The sequence below is a fragment of the Dreissena polymorpha genome, chromosome 5, assembly GCF_020536995.1.
Source record: "Dreissena polymorpha isolate Duluth1 chromosome 5, UMN_Dpol_1.0, whole genome shotgun sequence".
Taxonomy (NCBI): domain Eukaryota; kingdom Metazoa; phylum Mollusca; class Bivalvia; order Myida; family Dreissenidae; genus Dreissena; species Dreissena polymorpha.
The window spans coordinates 103488031-103511434 of NC_068359.1; the positions used below are offsets into that span (position 1 = coordinate 103488031).

Genomic DNA, 23404 nt, shown 5'->3' on the forward strand with positions numbered 1-23404 from the left:
ATAGCAGTTAGAATCTCCTCAAAGGGGAAATTCGATGAAAACAATAATGATAAAATCTTGCATTAGGATTTTATTTCTCTAGTACCTTCAAGCAAAAAGTTGTTTTCATAAATGATTTATTAGAAAATAGAAATGGTCCACAGTGAAAAGAACACTTTCAGTATGGATAACATTTCAGTTTTTTGTAATTCCCTGTCCATTACTGTCCTTATATTTTTGTTTTACACTTTGATCTGATTTGATATTGAATGTAACAGCTTAGTTACTAGATCATTTTTTTTTTACAGATGTAAGGCAATTAACAAGGCAATGACTAGAAAAAGAAAGAACAGTGCCACTCACTGCATCCCAGCAGTAAAGGCAGCAAACCAGCTGAAAAGGGTCTGAAATGCATTTAATTTAGTAACAAGAGATGTGTTTGTCAGAAACACAATGCCCCATATTGGCTTTGAAATAAAATTTCAATATATCATTTGGCAGGTTTATAAAATAATCTCTCTTTTAAAGCTTATTACTTCCCTTGCAGGGCCCTTGCTACACTTTGGGGGATTGGGGCCGGGGCCCTTAGAGGGGGGAATTTCACGTCGTTTTTGGCGAAAAGGGGAATTTTAGAAGATCTTTTCACCAACCATTCAACACTTAAAATTGCTATATTTTCATGTAATCTACATAAATATACATTTAATCAAAGGTTAGTTGCACAATACCAGCTAGCAACATAGGTATACAAGTAAAAAAAAAAAAAAAAACAAACTTTTTTTAAGGGGGAAATTTTAGCTGAAATAGGGGAAAAAAATATACTTTTTTCATGGGGGAAGCCGCCGCTATTCGGCGGTAAAAAGTGCAAATCAAGGCCCCTGCCTTGGAATGTTTTTTTAATACTTTTGACCTTGACCATCAAATGTGCAGCTCCATGAGATACACATGCATGCCAAATATCAAGTTGCTATCTTCAATATTGCGAAAGTTATGGCCAATGTTAAAGTTTTCGGACAGACGGACAGACAGTTCAACTGCTATATGCCACCCTACCGGGAGCGTAAAAATATATTTTCTAACTTGATGAAACGATGTCTTATTGTCAGTCTTCTCCCTAGTTTTCTGTATAATATTACTGCTTTTTTTTTTTTTGAGGTGACAAATGATCAGGACACCCACCATTTATGGGAGTTGTTTGTAAATCAATCTGTCATTAAAGGCTATCATGCCTTCAAAATTTTCCCTCCAATGTTACCTGGTATGCAATTGCTCCGGGTCGACCAAGAATATGGTCATATTTAAGACCACAATACATGCTTAGTCTGGCCTCCAGAGTTAAACAGATATCCCAGTGAGTCCCACAACCTTTTAACTGCATGATCAATCACGACAGTTAGAACTAGCATATTATTTTGTGTTCATTTTCAGTTGTTGTATTTTGTTATCATTTTATGTTTATTATTATGCATTATTGAAGGCAGTATTTTATGTGTGATCGATACTTAAAACAGTTATATTTTTAAATTTTACCTCATTGTCATTTAAATTAGGCAGTTTTAAAATTAAAAATGCTTCTTGTTACTACTTTTTATAATATATTGTTATTTTATGTTTATTTGTATGCAATAATACAGACAGTATTATTTGTGACCCCCAGAACCATACTACACAATTTACAATTTGTATTAATGTAATTGAATTCAGGCAGTTGCAATTTTAATAGTTTTTGGATTATTCCTTTCTTCTAAATAATGACATTAACACCGGGCCAAGCAATCACAATGGAGAACGTTAGGATTCTGGACCGTGAGCCATCTTGGTTCGAGAGAGGGGTCAAGGAGGCTATTTATATACGTGCACTAAGACCGGTGCTAAACAAGGACGGGGGCCGCTACCAACTCTTGCACACCTGGGACCATACGATAACATCGCTCACCCTGACAATTAGCGGTGTTAACGTTTCCCAACAGTAGATATTCTTTCTGCTGATGAAGTCCGTAGTACACAGACGAAAGCTCCAGGTATGGCTTTCAATACTAAATGTGAGTAAATTGACAGTTTAAAACTTATTGGATTATCTTATGTATACATCGACTATCTCCGGAATCTTTGGCAAGATAGATCGAGTGCCTAATCAACTGATCATGCTACACAGACAATCTCCAGACTCTCTGTAAGATAAATTGAATCCTTGATTCAAAACTTTGGTTTTCTGTTTGATTATGGTTTATATTAACTTGTTGTTGTTAGCATTTATCCACAAAAACATGCACATTGATGTCGATGTGAATAGGTATTGTGTTTGTAACAATGTATAAGGTTGATTGAAAATGATTTTAAAGACGCAGTTGAGACTGAATGTTTTAACATGGAATTTGGTTTCATAAGGAAGAACTCTGAGCTGTATGTATGTGGCTACTATGTGCTCATAAAAGCTCAGAGCATTCAAGAAGAACTAGCGTGGATTGCATCAGGACAATTTATAAAATGACGCTTAATAATTCATATTTCCTGTAACAACAAACTTCTTGTTTTTCTTTTAACAAATTAATGTATACATCAACAAGAGGGCCATGATGGCCCTGTATAGTTCCACTGTTTTTTTTTCCTTTGCGAAAAAAACGTGTAATGCGCATGGGTTGAAATGTACTCAAGCATGTGACTTTCTCTTTCTAACCCTCGTCCCACTGGGCGCTTAAAGTTGGAAGGGTGAGCATTTTTATAGATGGAAAAAGTTACTACCGTGTTAACTAAACAGACAAAAAAGCCCGGAAATTGTTGCACAGGTCCTTTGCTTATAACGTAGGTACATTTATCTCTCCAAAAGATATTGTCGTTCTTTCTATTTCACATATTTTTAGATGCTGAAGATCAAATCTACGCATTTGATTTGAAACAGATTCACAACACCCATAGGAATCAAAATGCCTTAACCCTTTACCAAACAACACATTTTGGACTTTCCCAATTTGAAAGAGGTTGCATACGTCAATTGAATAAAAATGGAATATGAAGGAAATGATCAGGTAGGGTAGAAATAATTGTGATAAAAGGAGAAATTGCTCATCAACCCACACATCCCTAAGACCAACAGGCCTGAGAATATTATGATAATCTAAAGATTATTTCTTTATATTTATAAATGTATTTAATTAAGTAATACATTTGACTTTTAAGATCAATTCATAACTTATATTAAGAAAATTATAAAATGGTCAGAAATATATATGGATTGTTGAGCAATTGACAATCATTTCAACAATTCATGATCAGTCACGATTCACAAATGGAACAATGAATCATTAGTTATTAAAAAGCAGCATATACAATAGTTAAGAACATTGCACTTCATTAATTTCAACACCTTCTCTTGGATACAAAGTTTGAGTTTACCGTGCAGTATCATATATTGACTTTCCTTGAAATAATTATGTTCATGGAAGTTGTGTTTTTAAAATCAATAATATATTATTAAACTGGTTTTAACACTACAAAAAAGACATGAAATTAACATGTCATCCAAAATATTTTCATCCGGATATATGGTCACTTTCGACATATTTAAATAAAACCCGACTTTTTTCAGTTTATAAGAAAAACATTCATAACACATGTTCTTACTTCAATGCCTTTGTAAGCAGTCACCATCTGACCTAAAATGGCACTAAATGACAGGGTTTTATCTCATGTTTACAAGATGTTGATGTTGTTGTTGGTCACAGCCAAACGACCGCAGTAATCTCCACTGGTAAACGTCATATGTTCAGTTTTGTGACCCCTGGGGCCGGGTCAAATTTGAGCCCAGAGGAATAATTTGAACAAATTTGGTAGAGAACTATTAGATATCACTACATACCAAATTTAGTAGCCCTAGTCTCTATAATTAAGAACAAGAAGATTTTTAAAGTTTGCACAAAATAGGCCTTATTTAAGCATATGTTCATTTTTGTGACCCCTGGGGCAAGGTCAAATTTGTTCCTAGGGGCATAATTTGAACAAACTAAGTAGAGAACTATTAGATGTCACTACCTACCGAATTTGGTAGAAATAGTCCCAATGGTTATGGACAAGAAGATTTTTATAGTTTGCACAAAATGGGCCCAATATAAGCACATGTTCAATTTTGTGACCCCTGGGGAACAGTCAAATTTGATCCCAGGGGCTTAATTTGAACAAACTTGGTAGAGGACTATAAGATGTCATTACATACCAAATTTGGTAGCCCTATGCCATACGGTTATGGACAAGAAGATTTTTAAAGTTTGCACAAAATAGGCCTTATATAAGCAAATTTTCAATTTTTTGACCCCCTGGGGCAGGGTCAAATTTGACCACAGGGGCATAATTTGAACAAACTTGGTAGAGGACTATAAGATGTCACTACATAGCAAATTTGGTAGCCCTAGGCCCAATGGTTATGGACAAGAAGATTTTTAAAGTTTGCACAAAATAGGCCTTACATAAGCAAATGTTCAATTTTTTACCCCCCCCCCCCCCCGGGGCAGGGTCAAATTTGACCCCAGGGGCATAATTTGAAGAAACTTGGTAGAGGACTATAAGATGTTTCTATATGGCAAATTTGGTAGCCCTAGGCCCAATGGTTATGGACAAGAAGATTTTTAAAGTTTGCACAAAATAGGCCTTATATAAGCAAATTTTCAATTTTTTAACCCCCCGGGGCAGGGTCAAATTTGACCCCAGGGGCATAATTTGAACAAACTTGGTAGAGGACAATAAGATGTCACTACATACCAAATTTGGTAGCCCTATGCCATACGGTTATGGTGAAGAAGATTTTTAAAGTTTGCACAAATAGGCCTTATATAAGCAAATTTTCAATGTTGTGACCCCCCGGGGCAGGGTAAAATTTAACCCCAGGGGCATAATTTGAACAAACTTGGTAGAGGACTATAAGATGTCACTACATAGCAAATTTGGTAGCCCTAGGCCCAATGGTTACGGACAAGAAGATTTTAAAGTTTGCACAAAATAGGCCTTATATAAGCAAATTTTCCATTTTTTGACCCCCTGGGACAGGATCAAATTTGACCCCAGGGGCACAATTTGAACAAACTTGGTAGAGGACTATAAGATGTCAATACATACCAAATTTGGTAGCCCTAGGCCTAATGGTTATGGACAAGAAGATTTATAAAAATTGCACAAAATATATATATATAGGCCTTACATGTATATAAGCAAATTTTCAATTTTTTGACCCCCCGGGGCAGGGTCAAATTTGACCCCAGGGGCATAATTTGAACAAATTTGACCCCAGGGGCATAATTTGAACAAATTTGAAAGAGGTTCACCACAGAAACATTCCTGAGAAATTTCATCAGATTTGGACCAGTAGTTTAGGAGAAGATGTTTAAAGAAAAAGTTATCGCACGGACGCACACACGACTGACACAGGACCATGACATAAGCCCGGCTGGCCTTTGGCCAGTGGAGCTAATAAAACCAGAAGTTGACCCGAACTGGTTCACTGACTGTAACATGAACAAAAAAGGTCACATGTATAAGTAGTTTCAATAATTCAACTCTCAGCTTCATAACCCAAAGGTTTGCTGAGAGGTTCGCTGAGACTTGCAATGCGCTGTATATTGTCCAAAGGTGCAAATTTGATCACCACTGCAAGGGCTAAGGAACACTGATACTGCAAAAACTTATCAACATTTACCTGTCGTAAGCACAAACTCATGCAAATGGTACCATTATGGCATTACAGCAAAAAATAATTGATTTTTATTTACTTTGTTATTCTTTCGTACGCTCTATCCACCATATTACTGTCGCCATGTTGCCAAAGTGTCGCTATAAGTTAGGTAGCAGTACATCCAATCTTTTGGACATTGTGATTTTTATTTGTGAGCGTTCGCAATCTTGCAAATCAGTATGGGCTTAACTACACTAGGAACCGTAACCCGTGACTGCCTAGGTGAATAACTGCAGTAAAATTAAGCAGACGACGAATGCTAGGCTTGAAGCGTCTGCTCTAACCACCGCATCTGTCTGTTTATAGTTTCCACTGTTACACTACATAGTGTGTATGTATTCAAAAGTATTTAACAGCTTGAAAGACAACGTTGGCCAGTCTAGTGTTCATCATTGAAATCTGTATTGGCTGCTTTCAGGGAAAACGGGGCTTAATGCATGTCAAATAAGATTAGCCTGTGCACACTGATTAGCTGTATCAATGATTTGAAAAAACAACAAAATCTCGACCAGTGCTTTAAGACACACTCGTTATAAATTGGTTGTGGTCATTTCAAACTTGAGATATAAAAAGCTATCACATAATTTTGAAAACTGAGTTGCGTCTAAGATTATACAACAGAGAACAAATTCAGTGCTTTCAGCGCTTTGATTAATGTAGAAGTCAATGATGATGTCGAACAGGAGTACACTGTTCCAAATTTCAACAAAAAAATGTAAACAAGAATAGTGTAATAAAACATCTTCATGTTTTTTAAGGGTGCTTGTGAAGAATAACTTCTGTAGGTTGTGATACAGGTAAATTAAATGTGTTTTTAAAGTTGATGCATGGCTTCCCTCTTTTTGTCAGGAACGTCGTTAGTCCATATAAACGGACTCCCAGAGCCTTTGATAATTTTTGCTATGGCGGCTCTGGTAGTCCATATGCACCCCTTCATAAACATGGGTGCAGTTCAGCGCAAGGAATCCGTGCGCTTCACTAAACAGACGTTGTTCGAGACAAATTGAGGAAAATAATGAATAAAATTCATAAACATGTTAAATTTACCTGAATGGCAACCTACGGATGTTATCCTTTGCATGCACCCTATAAAACCACGACGATGTTTCAACACACTTTTCTCACTGACATTTTTATGTTTAAATTTGAAACAGTGTATTCTGTATCCAATACCACATCGTTATCAACTTTAATAGGCTCCATCACATAACCCGACGTGCAAAATATTGGTGTACTGCGACCTAACCAATATTGGGTCAATTTTCCAATATGGCGGAAACAGCGTACGAAAAAGAAAAACTAAGTCAATAAAAAGCAATTATTTCATGCTTTAATGATACCATTTGGATGAGTTTGTGGTTTAGACAGGTAAACTTTAATAAGTTCTTGCAGTTTCAGTGTTCCTTAACTCTTGCATTGTTGATAACATTTTGCATCCATGGACAAGAAAGAGCGCATTGCAACTCTCAGCAACCCATTGGGTTATAAAGCTGAGAGTTGATTTATTGCAACTAGAACGGTGTCAGTTAAGTGATTCGCACCGATCTGCTGCAGAGAACTGCGGTTGTGTTTATGAAGGGGTGCATATGGACTCCCAGAGCCCTGATAGCAAAAATTATCAAAGGCCCAGTGAGTCCATTTTTATCCCCACGCTTTTTGAAAAAAAGGTGGGGATATTGTGGTTATCTCCGCCGTCCGTCCGTCCTGGCCACTATCTCCTCCTACACTAAAAGCACTAGAACCTTGAAACTTACACACATGGTAGCTATGAGGATATGTGCGACCCTGCACTATTTGGAATTTTGATCTGACCCCTGGGTCAAAAGTTATAGCGGTTGGGGTGGGGCCGCGTCAGAAATTATCACTCATTTTTTTAGGTTATTTTACATTAACTTCTTTATTTCTACACCGATTCACTTCAAATTGATACTGGACCTCTCTTATGACAATGCGGTCAATCTCAACCATGCATGGCCCCATTCCCAACCCTGGGGCGCCCCGCCCACATAGGCCACACCCACCAAAAATTTCCATTTACTATAATTTTTTCATTTCTACACGGATTCACTTCAAATTGATACTGAACTTTTGTTATGACATTAGGGTCAATCTCAACTATGCATGGCCCCAATCCCAACCCTGGGGCGCCCGCCCACATAGGCCACACCCACCAAAAAATTGCCTTTACTATAATTTTTTCATTTCTACACGGATTCACTTCAAATTGATACTGAACTTCTCTTATGACATTAGGGTCAATCTCAACTATGCATGGCCCCATAACCAACCCTGGGGCCCCGCCCACATAGACCACACCCACCCAAAATTGCCTTTACTATAATTTCTTCATTTCTACACCGATTCACTTCAAATTGATATTGAACTTCTCTTATGACAATACAGTCAATCTCAACTATGCATGGCCCCATTACCAACCCTGGGGCGCCCCGCCCACATAGACCACACCCACCCAAAATTGCCTTTTACTATAATTTCTTCATTTCTACACCGATTCACTTCAAATTGATACTGAACCTCTCTTATGACAATACGGTCAATCTCAACTATGCATGGCCCCATTACCAACCCTGGGGCCCCGCCCCACATAGACCACACCCGCCCAAAATTGCCTTTTACTATAATTTCTTCATTTCTACACCGATTCACTTCAAATTGATACTGAACTTCTCTTATGACAATACGGTCAATCTCAACTATGGCACAATTACCAACCCTGGGGCGCCCTGCCCACATATGTCACACCCACCCAAAATTGCCTTTTACTATAACTTCTTCATTTCTACACCAATTCACTTCTAATTGATGATGAACTTCTCTTATGACAATACGGTCAATCTCAGCTATGCATGGCCCCATTACCAACCCTGGGGCACACCTAGGTCAAACATTCGGCGTGGGGATACGCGTCGGCCTCTGCCGCGCCATTTCTAGTTATGGACTAAGTTATGAAGATACAGTCAAGTTACCATTACCGGATCAGTAGCGTAATTAAGTTGTTCTGGTGAAAAGCAATAAATGTTTTGAGACTTCTTTTACACCAGTTAGATTAAATATTACCTTTGCTTACTGATTCAGCACATAGCCTTATTTTTAAACGCAGGCAAAATGTATTTGCGATACCATTTTTTTCGGCGCAGAATTCATGCATTAACGGATCAGTTGTAGCCATAACAGATCACGTGACTGAAACCACTCAGGGGGGCATCTAACACGCTATTTGAACTGTCGAAACATGAAATGTGTTGTTTACAATGACCAAGTTAAATTGCCAGTTATAAATTATATTCATTTTTTTTGTTATTAATTGTTTTCTATATGTGATCTTGTATCCACACTTTACGCATGGTGTTCTTGTGTGAATTATCTGTTGAAAATCCTAAAAAGATCGACAAGACAGGGGCGTCAGAAGCAAATTGACATTGGGGCGGCTGAGGGGTAGGGTATGGGAGGGGGTATCCCCCTCCCGTTGGTGGGGTATGGAGCTTTCCCCGGATTTTTTTTCAAATTTAAGCATCAAATGGCGCATTCTGGTGCGTTTTTATGCCTGATACCTGACCTTATACACGTCTATTGCACAATTTGCAGGCATATTCTGAATGACAAAAGTTGTGACAGACAGACAATCGATGGAGAAGTCATCTATATATGTCGCAGTTTGTACTTTGTAGCAGGCGACACAACCTTAGGGATCATGTGGGTTAAAATAACGTTCTTCTGAATTTTTTCCCTGCTATTCAGTTTTGGAAATTTGAAGTTCGTTGGTTTGGAGTAGACATATTGAAATGACACAAAAAAGGTGGTAAAAAACATTAAATAAGTTTTTTAGAATTATCGATTTACTTTGAGTTATTTCAATTAATTCAGGTATCTTGAGGTATCTTTAATTTTGTGATAATTAAGGACTATTGGATATCGGCACATTTGTTTTATGTCATACAGTACTTTCCTTTATATTAATAAAAAGAAGCAAAGGATTAGATCATACCAATCATTAAAGATTCCCAGGTTTAAGTACTCAAGAATAAAGGGATTATCGTTATAAAAGAGATCGATCAATTAACAACATAATTGACACGTACACTACCGCGGGCGGTGGGCAAACAATAATATACATGTCATAACTGCGAAAGCGTGATTACCTTGCTTTGTGGTAAAGATATTTTCAAATATACGGGTATTGAAATGGAAAAAAATGTCTTTGCCAAAATTGCCTTTCTGCCGAAAATATTGGGGCGGCGGCCGCCACCCCTGCCGCCCCAGCTCCGACGCCTCTGCAAGATATGGGCATCTTATAAACCATGTAAATTGTTTGAATCATAGCTGTAATCATAGATATTGAACATGGAAAATAAATAAAACATTGAGATCATTTATTGTAAGAATCAACAAGATTTGCATATATTTAAATATGATATTTTATCAATTCGCATATTATCATGCTTGATCCGTTATTGCCCTAATTCTTAATTTCATTTAAGGTGTTGCAAAATCTTAAACACGAATCAAAACTGAAATGGACTTTTGCAGGCGGAAAGACTGCTAAATGGCCTTTAAATTAATGCGTAAACTTCCTACTTTCCAACAGAGTTATAGCATGTGACCGTGAAAAATATTCAACCTCAATTTGGAAACAAGCTGAAGTCAAAAAAGTCATATATGCATGTCAGCAAAACATACCGAAATATTTGACAAAGAGTAGCTCCGACTACGACTAAATCAGTGCGTTTAAAGAACAGTCCTTGAAGATCTCTTAGGCAGAATATCATCTAAAATTGTCAACTATTTATCGCGATACGCAGTCTTGAACATCAAAGTGATCCGCTATGGGTAATGATCCGGTAATGGTAACTTGACTGTACTGGGGACGAAAGAAAAAAATTCACGAGTTGCATTATGCTCTAAAAATCTATCATTTTAACGCTAATTATATTAACATTTTAAAAAATCCATTTATTTTGAAAACAGCAATAAATAACGTATGTTAATAGCATACACTAAATCAATAAAATGCATAGGTTCTTAAATAACGTTGAGAAAAATATTCGCTAGTAAATCCAATACAGAACTAAGCGTCCGAACGAAGCAGAGCATTAGGTTACTATGCACTATATATTCTAGGATACAGATTACTATGGAGTAGCAGCTCTATTCGTAGTATCGACCCTCTTAATGAATACATACGAATTTTCGAAGTGAAGAAATAGAAAAACACGCATGTGTTATATGTCAATCTAAAGTGAAATGTACATTCCCTGACATAAAAACGAAAACTGCATTTAAATCGGCATGGTTTTGACAAAATACTGGCTAGACTTTGCTCCCTTTGGTAATATGTATCGTGTACAATGGTTCTCATTATACCGGCCTTTTTGATGGGTTGCTGAGGTTTGTTACTATGCACGTGCGCCTGTTTTCAGCATAGGATCTTAATGGTAAAACAAAACTCACTCTCATGTTGTTCTTAAAATATTTTTTACAATTTATAAAAAACATAAGTGGCATATAAAACATTAAATATAGCTGCAATTAATCCATAAACAAAGTGTGTGTTAAGTAATGTGTTACAATTTAAATTAAAACAACATATTTTACATCATTAAAAATCATAGCATCACCCTTGAATAAACATGACCTACTTTCCCATTAACACCGGAAATCATGAGAATGATCGTCGTAATAGTGGATAACCATCAAATAAATTAAAATTTCTAAAACTTGAAAATATTAACTAAAAAACATTAAAGTTTAAGCACTTCTTGCGTTGTTTTTTCCCCGTTAAAGTCACGATACTATGAGGAGGGCCGATACTATGAGAATAAGGGATATGTGGTTGTTTGTCGAAACATCAAACAGTTAATTGAAAATAAATATCAATAATTCTATCCTTAAAATAGACATAGAATTATAGGTACGTTGTCGTGATAAGAGTTGGATATAGTGTGGGCAAAAAGGTGTGCATCACTTAAGCAAAACTTATGCGCGACTGCTAAGAAAGTTTAATCTTTACCCGGATAAGGCGTGCATATTTTATGTGAACGTGTTTCAAGATTGTTCAAATTTAACACAGTTTAACGCATACATTTATCTCTCTAAGGCCACTCAGGGATCTAGTAATATTTGTAATTGAGCGGCTCTACTGACAAATTACCGTCTTCTCTCATAAGTTATTATTAATCTTATACATGCACATGTTGTTATGTATTTTATTTTACATCCATTTGTTGACTAGTTGTAATATGTAAACAGCAAATGATAATATTACGCGGAACGTTAATATTAACTTGAAATATATAGTGTATCTACTTAGAAACATATTATGTTATATTACATTAACGGGGTCTGACTTTAATTTTCAATTTGTAAATTGATTAAGCATGCATTGTTTTGTAAATTGATCATGGTCATGCCTCGGTCACACTCAATCGGGACACCTCGGACAATTCCGCCATATCGGCGATCGTCTCTCGGGTGTATTTGGTGGAAGAATATGTCTAACGTCTCTAGGCGGAAGATATTACACCGAAAATATAGTTCGGGTTACACACCATTAAATTTGCACTAAATTAACTGATAATATAGATATAGAAGGACCAATATCTCTGAGGAGTAATATAATATAATATTTGTTTCTGTTATTGTTAAACATTAGTTGTCATTACATAAAAATTATTCAAATGTTAATTTAATGTTTAGAAAGCCAATTAGTTGTTTCTTGAAGTATAAACAATACCATTATTCAAGCTTAAAGAACCAGTATTTCTTATTATTGCATTAATTATCGGTACAACATTGCGGATGTTCTGCAGGGCGACAAACTTTGAGATTTAATCCATATGTTTAGGTTCTATACCATAAACAATCATACAACACTGTACAGTGGTACAGGGAAAACTCTTCGGTGTAATATAAGAAATAGTAAAATCCACTTAGATCCCCCCCCCCAAAAAAAAACAACATTATAGTGACAAGCCAGGCAGTCACAAAATGTATACAGACAAAAGCCATATGGCTCTCAGTGGGGTTTACTATTACCAGTATTGAGACACCTAAAGGGTTTCGCAGGATGGAATAAGTGGAGAGCTTGATTGAATTTGAAAAACAATTCTTTCTGTGCATTTGATGATGGCAACCATACAGTACTTCTGGCAGATATTTTTTATATTTAAGCCTAGGCAACTTAATTCCAGATGCTGTTATTCTGGCCAGGCCGATACTCTTTAGCTGGGCAACCAAAACACTAAATATGGTCAACTGTGCAGGCAACAATTGTAACTAGAAGTGGCGCGGCAGAGGCCGACGCGTATCCCCATGCCGCATGTTTGACCCAGTAAGCATTATAATGAACCTCGTGGTGAATATAATGGATCAGCCCTGTTTTAGCCTTAAGTGTAAATTGGTTATTCCAATACTGTGGAGACACCAATAACACACATAAACAAATTAAGAATACAGTTTTTTATGCCCCCGGTAGGGTGGCATATAGTTTTTGAACTATCTGTCAGTCTGTCCTTCCGTCTGAAAACTTTAACATATCCCTAACTTTTGCAATATTGAAGATAGCAACTTGATATTTGGCATGCATGTGCATCTCAAGTAGCTGCACATTTTGAGTGGTGAAAGGTCAAGGTCATCCTTAAAGGTCAATTATATGGCTTTTAAGCGGGGCAATAGGGGGTATTGTGTTTCTGACAAACACATCTCTTGTTTTTAATTGAAAAACCAAAGACATTGTTGGAATTTGACTTATTTAATTTATTTTTTAAAAGGCACCAATAAAAGCTCCTCCATCTCCTATGCACGCTAAACCAAGAATCAGTTTTTTATAAGATTATCCTTCAAAATGGGCAAAAGTCCGTGGCAATACTGTCAAAATGCCCTTTTACAACTCTTGTGACATGCAGCTGTAGTCTATTTTCTCTGTATTTTTTTTACAGCAAAACACATAATGGCATCATCATAGATGTATAGCTAAGAATTCATTTTATACTATATAAATATGTTATGTGATCTTATTTATACAAAATAACCTGGATATTTATGAAAAAACAGCATCTCCCTGTAAAGAGAGATGACATTTTGTTCGCCATAAACATTTATATATTCAGTAAATTGTAAGCAAAAAACATGAAAAATTCAGTCCCCCAGTCATCGAGTTTTTAAAGAGTTCAACTTTGCTTAAGTAATAATGCATCAATGTTGATTCTAACAAAAAAAGGGTAGTCATTTACGCCTAAACAGTTCTGCTTTCCAGAAGCAAGGATGTCAAACACAAACTTTAAACCATTTATAGTCTTAATTATTAAACAAGAGGGCCATGATGGCCCTGTATCACTTCACTGCTGAAAAAAAGGTTTAAACAAATATTCTCAGCATGTGCAAATACTTAAATATAGGCCCTATTTAAGCACATGTAGACTTTTGTGACCCCCTGGGCTGGGTCACATTTAACCACAGGGGCATAATTTGAGCAAACTTTGTAGAGGACTACTATATCTCACTACATACAAAATGTGGTAGCCCTAGGTCCTAGAGTTAAGGACAAGAATATTTTAAAAGTTTTCACAAAATAAACAAGATATAAGCGTATATTATGTTCAATTTTGTGACCCGGTGGTCAGGGTCAAATTTGACCCAAAGGGCATTATTTGAACAAACTTTGTAGAGGACTTTAAGATGCTACTGCATACCAAATTTGGTAGCCATAGTCCGAATGGTTTTCGACAAGATGATTTTTAAAGATATCACAAAATAGGTGCTTTATAAGCGTTAATTCAATTTTGTGACCCCTCGGGGCATGGTCCAAGTTGACCCCAGAGGCATTATTTGAACAAATTTGGTAGAGGTTTATTTTAGATGTCACTACATACCGAATTTGGTAGCCCTAAGCCCAATGGTTATGGACAAGAATTTTTGAAGTTTTCACAAAAAAGGCCTTATATAAGCATATGTTCAACTTTGTGACCCCTGGCGCAGAGTCAAATTTGACCCCAGGGGCATATTTGAACAAATTTGGTAGAGGACTATTAGATGTCTCTACATACAAAATTCGATAGCCCTAGGCTCAATGGTTATGGACAATAAGATTTTGAAAGTTTTCACAAAATAGGCCTTATATAAGCAAATTTTCAATTTTGTGACCCCTGGGGCAGGGTCAAATTTGACCCCAGGGGCATAATTTGAACAAATTTGAAAGAGGTTCACCTCAGGAAAATTCCTGAGAAATTTCATCAGAATTGGACCAGTAGTTTAGGAGAAGATGTTTAAAGGAAAAGTTAACGCGCGGAGGGACGCACGCGCAACGAACACAGGACCATGACATAAGCCCCGCTTGTCTTTGACCAGTGGAGCCTAAAAGTTATTCGGCGTATATCCTGATTTTGTAATATAGTATGGAAAATAACAATTTTATTTGATTCTGTAGTAGAAACAAAGAAGAACCCTTTTCTTTTCAAAGTAAAAGTTTTATAATTATTTTTATTTTAATATTTTTTTACATTTTTTTTATTCAATATAGTACATACAATGTATACATGTATATGATCATACAACAAAGTGATTGTTCAAAGCAATAAAGTTCAGACATGTTATACAAGATATGCTAATATATATACTTTTTTTGGTTTCCTTAAGATTAAGAAGAAAAAAACTGGGTTAATATGTGTTTTCTTTGGTTGTTTGTGATAGGTGTTGTTTTTTTAAAGAGAAAAGAAAAAGAACAACAGAAGAACAATTATGAAAAATGATGAGTTGTTTAAAGTGGGAAGGAAGCATAATGGACTTGCGTGTTTTGTTGTATATTCACAATGATCTTATAAGATTTAAAAAAAATAAACACAAATATTTTAGAAAGATAAACTAACATTAGAGTAAAATGTATATAAGTGGACAAACATGAGAATTTTATCAGATTCCATTTTTGTTCAAAGATTTGTTATGTGTCATTACTGAGGGCTATTTCTTTCTCAATCTGGATTTTTAGTTTAAGACTATGGACAAAAACAATTAAAATTTGGTACTTGTTTTTTGTACTTCATGTTAAAGATAAAAGATGTTTAAAGGAAAAGTTAACGCGCAGACAGACGCACGCACACACAGCGAACACAGGACCATGACATAAGCCCTGCTGGTCTTTGGCCAGTGGAGCTAAAAAGATATTCGGCGTATATCCTGATTTTGTAATATAGTACGAAAAATAACATTTTTATTTGATTCTGTAGTAGAAACAAAGAAGAACCCTTTTCTTTTCAAAGTAAAAGTTTTATAATTATGATAAATTGCCAGGTCATAATTATGGGCCTTTGTTTTTGACATCTGATATCTTGTGAACCTAATGATGGTGCCCTAATATGAATGATACATAACACGAAGTAAAACAAAACAAAATTACTGCGTAAGTGTGTGTGAGATAAAGAAAATTATCAAAAAACAATGAAAATTTTATTTGCATATTAAATTCAACACACTTTGACAACAAAAAGTATTGTTTGTATAATCAATATGAACATAATCTAAGTTGCTGCTAATATGGGATCCCCACCAGGATTTGAACCTGGATTTCCTCTCCATATAGAAAGGTGTGTTTGCTTACACTATAAGGATGTTCCAATTAACAGCAATAATATTGGTTACAATTATTTATGTCAACTATATTAATTGTTTAATTAAGTCTTGACACAAAATGTGTAAATAAACGTTTTAAGCTTTTTAAAAACAATTTATTCTCCATCAATTTTTTAAGGCAACTGTCACATTGATAATGACATGTATCATAAGGGCTCGCCTTTAAAGCTACTCTGGATCAGGAACTCATGTTTTTCCACAAACACTGAACCTAAAATCAAAAAAAGATTATTTAAAACCACTTTTTTTGTAATAGAAACAATTAAATGCCTTTTTTATTTCAGTAGATCATTGATCCCCATAAAAATCTGGAAACATAACCCAACAGCTTGTTGAAAATGTGTTTGCTTATTTACATCTGTGAGTCCATGTATTAGTACATGTGACAGAAAGGCGGTAAGAAACTGCAACAACTAAATTGTAACAAATATTCAAATAACTACAATGGTATGTTTCTTATGCTAGCAATTAAGTAGCAAATAATGAGAATAACTAAATATGACATTTTGGGCTGCACAAACTATAAAGATCTACATAATGTTCAATGAACATTATATACAAACAGGGCCGAGTTGCAACATTTTAAAAGATAAAACATTTGATTACTTTACGGTAAGAAATAACACTTTTTAATTGATGTAACATGCATCAAAATAATCCCAAATAGTTTAAACAAAAAACACAGAAATATTAATTGACTAGATAGTAGATTGACATGAACAGACAGTAAAATAGAGTTTTGGAATGGTCATGTTCATCAGATCATGAACAAAATTGGGACAATCATAGCTCTACACAGTTTCCAACTAGTATTTTAAATGTAAAAGAAACAGATAAAGAAAAAAGATGTACACAGAACATATGCTTGGAAAGTTCTGGGATTATTTCATCAAAATTTCTTCAAGAAAGTATAATGTACTGAAAAGTTTAGCTTAATAAAAAAAACACTTAACAATATATATATAATGTTACAGATATTCACATATAAACATTGTTACTGAACTCAACAGAAAACACTTTAAAAGTTTCAATGACTTAACATATCGTTGCTGAAAAAAAAGGGCGCTTGCTCCACTGGTAACAACACAATTATATAACGCGATAATTTGCTCATAAAATGTCCAAAATCAAGAATTAGGTAAATATTGTGGGCAGTCAATCGTTTGGCATATGGGTGTTTGAACTAAATTGCATAGGATAAACAAAATGGCAGCAAAAGCTATTGATGTTATGTACATTTAAAAACCCGCAGAACTAGATATAATAAGCGCTTGGTGAAATCTACAATTAATTATGCTCACCATCTTGAAATAAAAAGTTCTTCAGCAAGTGTCGATTCTTTCATGGGTCTGATGCGCAATACACAACTGATTGATTATTGTGCCACTTGAAGTGATTAATAGTAATAACACATTTAATTAATATATCAGTGAACTAAATCTTGCAATAGACCAACACTAGTATAAATTATTATCCCCACGCTTTTTGAAAAAAAGGTGGGGATATTGTGGTTATCTCCGCCGTCCGTCCGTCTGTCTGTCTGTCCGTCCTGGCCACTATCTCCTCCTACACTAAAAGCACTAGAACCTTGAAACTTACACACATGGTAGCTATGAGCATATGTGCGACCCTGCACTATTTGGAATTTTGATCTGACCCCTGGGTCAAAAGTTATAGCGGTTGGGGTGGGGCCGCGTCAGAAATTATCACTCATTTTTTTTAGGTTATTTTACATTTACTTCTTTATTTCTACACCGATTCACTTCAAATTGATACTGGACCTCTCTTATGACAATACGGTCAATCTCAACCATGCATGGCCCCATTCCCAACCCTGGGGCGCCCGCCCACATAGGCCACACCCACCAAAAATTTCCATTTACTATAATTTTTTCATTTCTACACGGATTCACTTCAAATTGATACTGAACTTTTGTTATGACATTAGGGTCAATCTCAACTATGCATGGCCCCAATCCCAACCCTGGGGCGCCCGCCCACATAGGCCACACCCACCAAAAAATTCCATTTACTATAATTTTTTCATTTCTACACGGATTCACTTCAAATTGATACTGAACTTCTCTTATGACATTAGGGTCAATCTCAACTATGCATGGCCCCATTACCAACCCTGGGGCGCCCCGCCCACATAGACCACACCCACCCAAAATTGCCTTTTACTATAATTTCTTCATTTCTACACCGATTCACTTCAAATTGATACTGAACCTCTCTTATGACAATACGGTCAATCTCAACTATGCATGGCCCCATTACCAACCCTGGGGCCCCGCCCACATAGACCACACCCGCCCAAAATTGCCTTTTACTATAATTTCTTCATTTCTACACCGATTCACTTCAAATTGATACTGAACTTCTCTTATGACAATACGGTCAATCTCAACTATGCATGGCACAATTACCAACCCTGGGGCGCCCTGCCCACATATGTCACACCCACCCAAAATTGCCTTTTACTATAACTTCTTCATTTCTACACCAATTCACTTCTAATTGATGATGAACTTCTCTTATGACAATACGGTCAATCTCAGCTATGCATGGCCCCATTACCAACCCTGGGGCACACCTAGGTCAAACATTCGGCGTGGGGATACGCGTCGGCCTCTGCTGCGCCATTTCTAGTTACATTTTTGACTTGATACATTGACATAATTTGTATTGTATAACTATGCTGTTTACAAATTTAGATAAGAGTGGGTCTCACTAAACACTGCAGTCACACACAGTCTAGCAAAGGCTACAAAGACAAGTAAAGTCAGATCAAAACACAAATAAGTTAACCATAGTGTATCCTTTATTTAATAAATTTAAGATTATTAGGGGAATATATTTAGGAGAAACAAAGATTTTAACAAAAATAACTGTTTTTATTTGGTCTACAGTAGTTTTGATATAATTCCAGGCAAGGTATAACAAAGGCAATCCAAGAGTTACAGTGGGTTTATTGGACCTTGCAGTATGTGTTTGACTTTGTGTACCTTTGCTACACTTTGTGTGTGTGTTTTTGTAGTGGTTAGTGTGAGCGTTACGGCATGTAAACAATAGCTTCTTTTAATTTTAGAGACATGTGATTAATGCTATAATGCTTCTTAAACTAAGGAAAAACGTTTCGGTGTAATGTTTAGAGAATGTTTTTAATCATGTTTTTAATTTATTGTAATTAACATGTACATGTTCTTTAAAATATATTCATATTTCTGTTCAAATGATATGCATTCATTGGTTACAGTGATTTTTGTATTATTAGCTAATGTACAATTCGGATGTAATCATTTGGGACCTACTGGCGGGAATTTTTATATGAATTTGACTGGTCATGATTAAAGGTAAACTAAGGTCAAAAGTGACGCTAAACAGCTATGCTGAAAAAAAGAAAGGAAGTCTTCCTTAACTGGGCTCAATCCACTGACACTTGGAGTAAAAGTCAAGCGCTTAAACCAATGGGCCATCAGTGCTTCCATAGTCAGTGGTTTATTTTATACTTTATACATGTATAAGCATTCCTTGAAATATCACACAATCAAACAATAAAAAAAGAACTCTCCCAAATTATTTGTGTCATTAAATGCAATATTGATAAATGTAAACATTCGATCTAAAAAGCTCCAATAAAACACAAGAATAAAATAAAATAAAAAAGTAACCCTCAACTTGGCTAGAACCATTGACCCCTGGAGTAAAAGTCTACCGCTTCAAGTTAGACCACTCGGCCTTCCATGCGTATACTATGAGTGATGTATTTTATACTTTATGTAAGCAATCCTTGTAGTGTCACAAATTATAACGAAAACAGTCAATTTAAAGGTGCTAAAATCAAGAATAGAATTAAAATAAGGAAAAAAAGTAGTCCTAATCAGGGCTAGAACCACTGACCCCTAGAGTCCTGGATTTAAAGTCTACCATTTAGACTACTCAAACATCCGTGCTTATTGAATGAAGGATGTATTTTATACTATATATAAGCATTCTTTATAGCTTCACAAAATATAAGGACACCAACAGATTTCTCCAAAGCATTCAATCGTTTCGCGTTGCAGCGCTGTATAATTTTCAGGCTTTTAAATCGTCAAAAGATGCATATAATGGCTTATTTAGAGCATGGTTAATGTTCAGTATTACTGTTTCCTTGCAAATATCATCACTAAAACCAAAATATGCGAATCTTAAAACATTGTTTTAAAATTTTCTCAATTTACCAAAACGTGAAAATTTAAAATTAACTTAATGTCATTGTCCAAATAATTAAACGTAATCTACCGATGTATACATGTATCGACCTCATATTTATAGGATAGCTGAAATTATTGCGTTCAGAATAAATCTGAGCCAAGAGTCTGCCAAAACAGAAATCATCAAAAGACTATTGCGGCAATTTATATTGACTACATGAAGTCATCATTGATAATTAATACTATAGGAGTACTCATGTCAAATTACTGGAATCTTTCCATTTAAACAAGTGTAATTATGTTGTGGGAATTCCCAGTGCCAGTCTGATGAAGTCATCATTGATAATTAATACTATAGGAGTACTCATGTCAAATTACTGGAATCTTTCCATTTAAACAAGTTTAATTATGTTGTGGGAATTCACAGATTAACACTTAATATTATTTAAAGAATGTAATCTTGAAACAGACGAGCTACAAAAACCACATTTTAATGTTTCTTCTTTACGTCAGGTTTGAAACCGTCCGGCCGCCATCTTGTTTTCAAAAGTAGTTCCAAATCCAATATGACGGCCGCCTTCGTACATCAGAGAGACGGTGTGGTGTAGCCCACTGTCCGATGCGTTCAGATTGGGTCACACTGTCACGAATCAGAGCTACGAACGAGCTACAAACGAGCTACGAATACTTTTCGGCACATTTCGTAGCTATCCTTACTGGACCGTGGCTCTCCGTGATCAGTCGTAGTAGTTTTTGGATGTCCGTATAGCGACTCTTGACAAATTTTGAACATGTTCAAAAAATTGCTACGAATTTATCGACCGTAGCGTATCCGCAGCAGTCCGTACTAAACCGTTCTGATCCGTACTAGTTCGTAACGATACCGTAGTCGTCCGTACCTTTTCGTAGGCCCAAAGATATTCAAGGACTTCTACGGATTGATACGAAGAACTACGGAGCGGTACGGTTACGCTACGTATTAGCTACGATTATTCCACGGATATACTACGGAAAGCCACGGTTCTAGTACGTTGTACTACGGATAGGCAGGAATTTGCACGATCTTGTACGATGTACTACATTTCAGCACGAAATAGTACGGACATGGACGGTGCACTTCTATAAATTGCTACTGAAATACATCATTAAAATTATGAAGCAACCGTACTTGCATTTGTTGAGTTCACAATCATGAACGGCCAGCAAATTGCGTTTGCGATAAATTTGTTAGACTTGGATATTGATATGACACAAAATGCAGAGGCCGTAGTCGAGCTGCTTGACGATATGCACAGAAGTAATACTGATTCAATATCGTAAAACTAGTATAGCTTTGTGTTTAAGGTTACGTATTTTGAAAATATTAGAATTTTAACTTACTAGTAATACATTTTTTTTATTTGCAGGTAAGTGTCTGCCCCGTATGCATTTTGAATCTTGCTCTTACTTTAACGTGATTTAATAATTGTTAAATTAATAGCCGACATAATAAAAAACAAAATTAATCATACTTTCCTAAGCATAATCTATATTTGTACATCAATAATTACATACTTTATCAGGTCAGATAAGAAAAAGGAGGTGGTGGATAAGAGACTGGCTTTTAAGACGACCCGGCTCTTGGTTTTGGATGGAGGATGTAGACTCTTCCCCAGACACGGCTGATTCCATTATTTCTGTTACGCGCTGTTGCTGCCGCGTGCATGTTCTCTTTTTGGGAGGAATTCTGTGTATGACAATACAAGAGGCGGTGGGCGCAATGTTCAATCGTAGTTCGTTCCTACCTGTCCGTACCAGTCCGTCGCAATTCCCACTGCTTCGTAGCGGACCGTTCTAGTTCGTACTTACCCGTACTAGACCGTAGCGGATTCGTAGTTAGATCGTACTGATTCGCGTAGCATCGTGATTAATCGTAACAGACCGTAGCGGATTCGTAGTTTGATCGTGCCGATTCGTGGCGCTCCGTACTAAATCGCGTCGATCAGTAGCAGTCCGTACCTTTCCTTGTTCGCTTTCCAACATTTTGATGGTAGATTTGTTGTGCTCCGTACTGAAATCGTAGCGGCCTACGAATTTTTACAATTTCGTAGTCATTCGTAGCTGATTGAATCGTAGCTCATTCGTAGCTCTGATTCGTGACAGTGTGACCGAGGCATTACACATTAACGAATAAATGACGTATTACGTCCCTTGTGCCATATTGAACATGATCTTACTTGAAACATGCCATTATAGCGATTGTTTTTATTACATTCGTGTATCTGTTTACTTTGTTATAACATAAATACACATGTGAACCAAATAAAAGCATATAAAAAGACAAATGGTCTCTCAAACGCATCTAAGCTCATGTGTTTAACGAGAGCGTCGACGACGTTGAAAGTCTATTGGCAAGATACAGGGAAGTTTCTGCTGAAGTAAATGGTTAAGGAACAGTTAACTGAATGAAAATCAAAAAGGCTGTCAAAAAAGACAAGTTTTTTTTACAATAAGCACAAATAAATGAAACTAGAAGTGGTGAAATATTGCAAACCATCCTATTTCAATCGGAAAATCATAAATATGTATCAAGGGAGCTTGTTTCTTTGCAAGCAAGTAAAGCTTGGATGTAAATATGTTATTTCTAATTGACCAGACGTTTTTTTAAATATTTATTTTTGGTTTTGTTTTAATTAACGTTATCATTACTATTTACGAGACGTAACGCCTTTTCCATTCGGACGCTGAGGTCTAAAATATATCTTTATTATTGTTTCGTGTGTTACTATTCAGTAAACTTTTACGATCGCTTAATTTTCATTAAAGCAGAAATGAACAATTCGTTGTTTGTTGATGTGGTGTTGTTGTTGTTATATTCACAGTCTTC

General features: G+C 36.0%; 1 long non-coding RNA gene across 1 annotated transcript; it reads right to left on the minus strand.

Annotated features, from left to right (window-relative positions):
* Positions 1–7368: 7368 nt before the first annotated feature.
* On the minus strand, positions 7369–18071 carry LOC127832247 (uncharacterized). Its single transcript, XR_008026757.1, has 2 exons — positions 17927–18071; positions 7369–7440 (listed from the first exon to the last, which is right to left on the minus strand). It is a non-coding gene; the product is annotated as an uncharacterized LOC127832247 (long non-coding RNA).
* Between the last annotated feature and the right edge of the window lie 5333 nt (positions 18072–23404).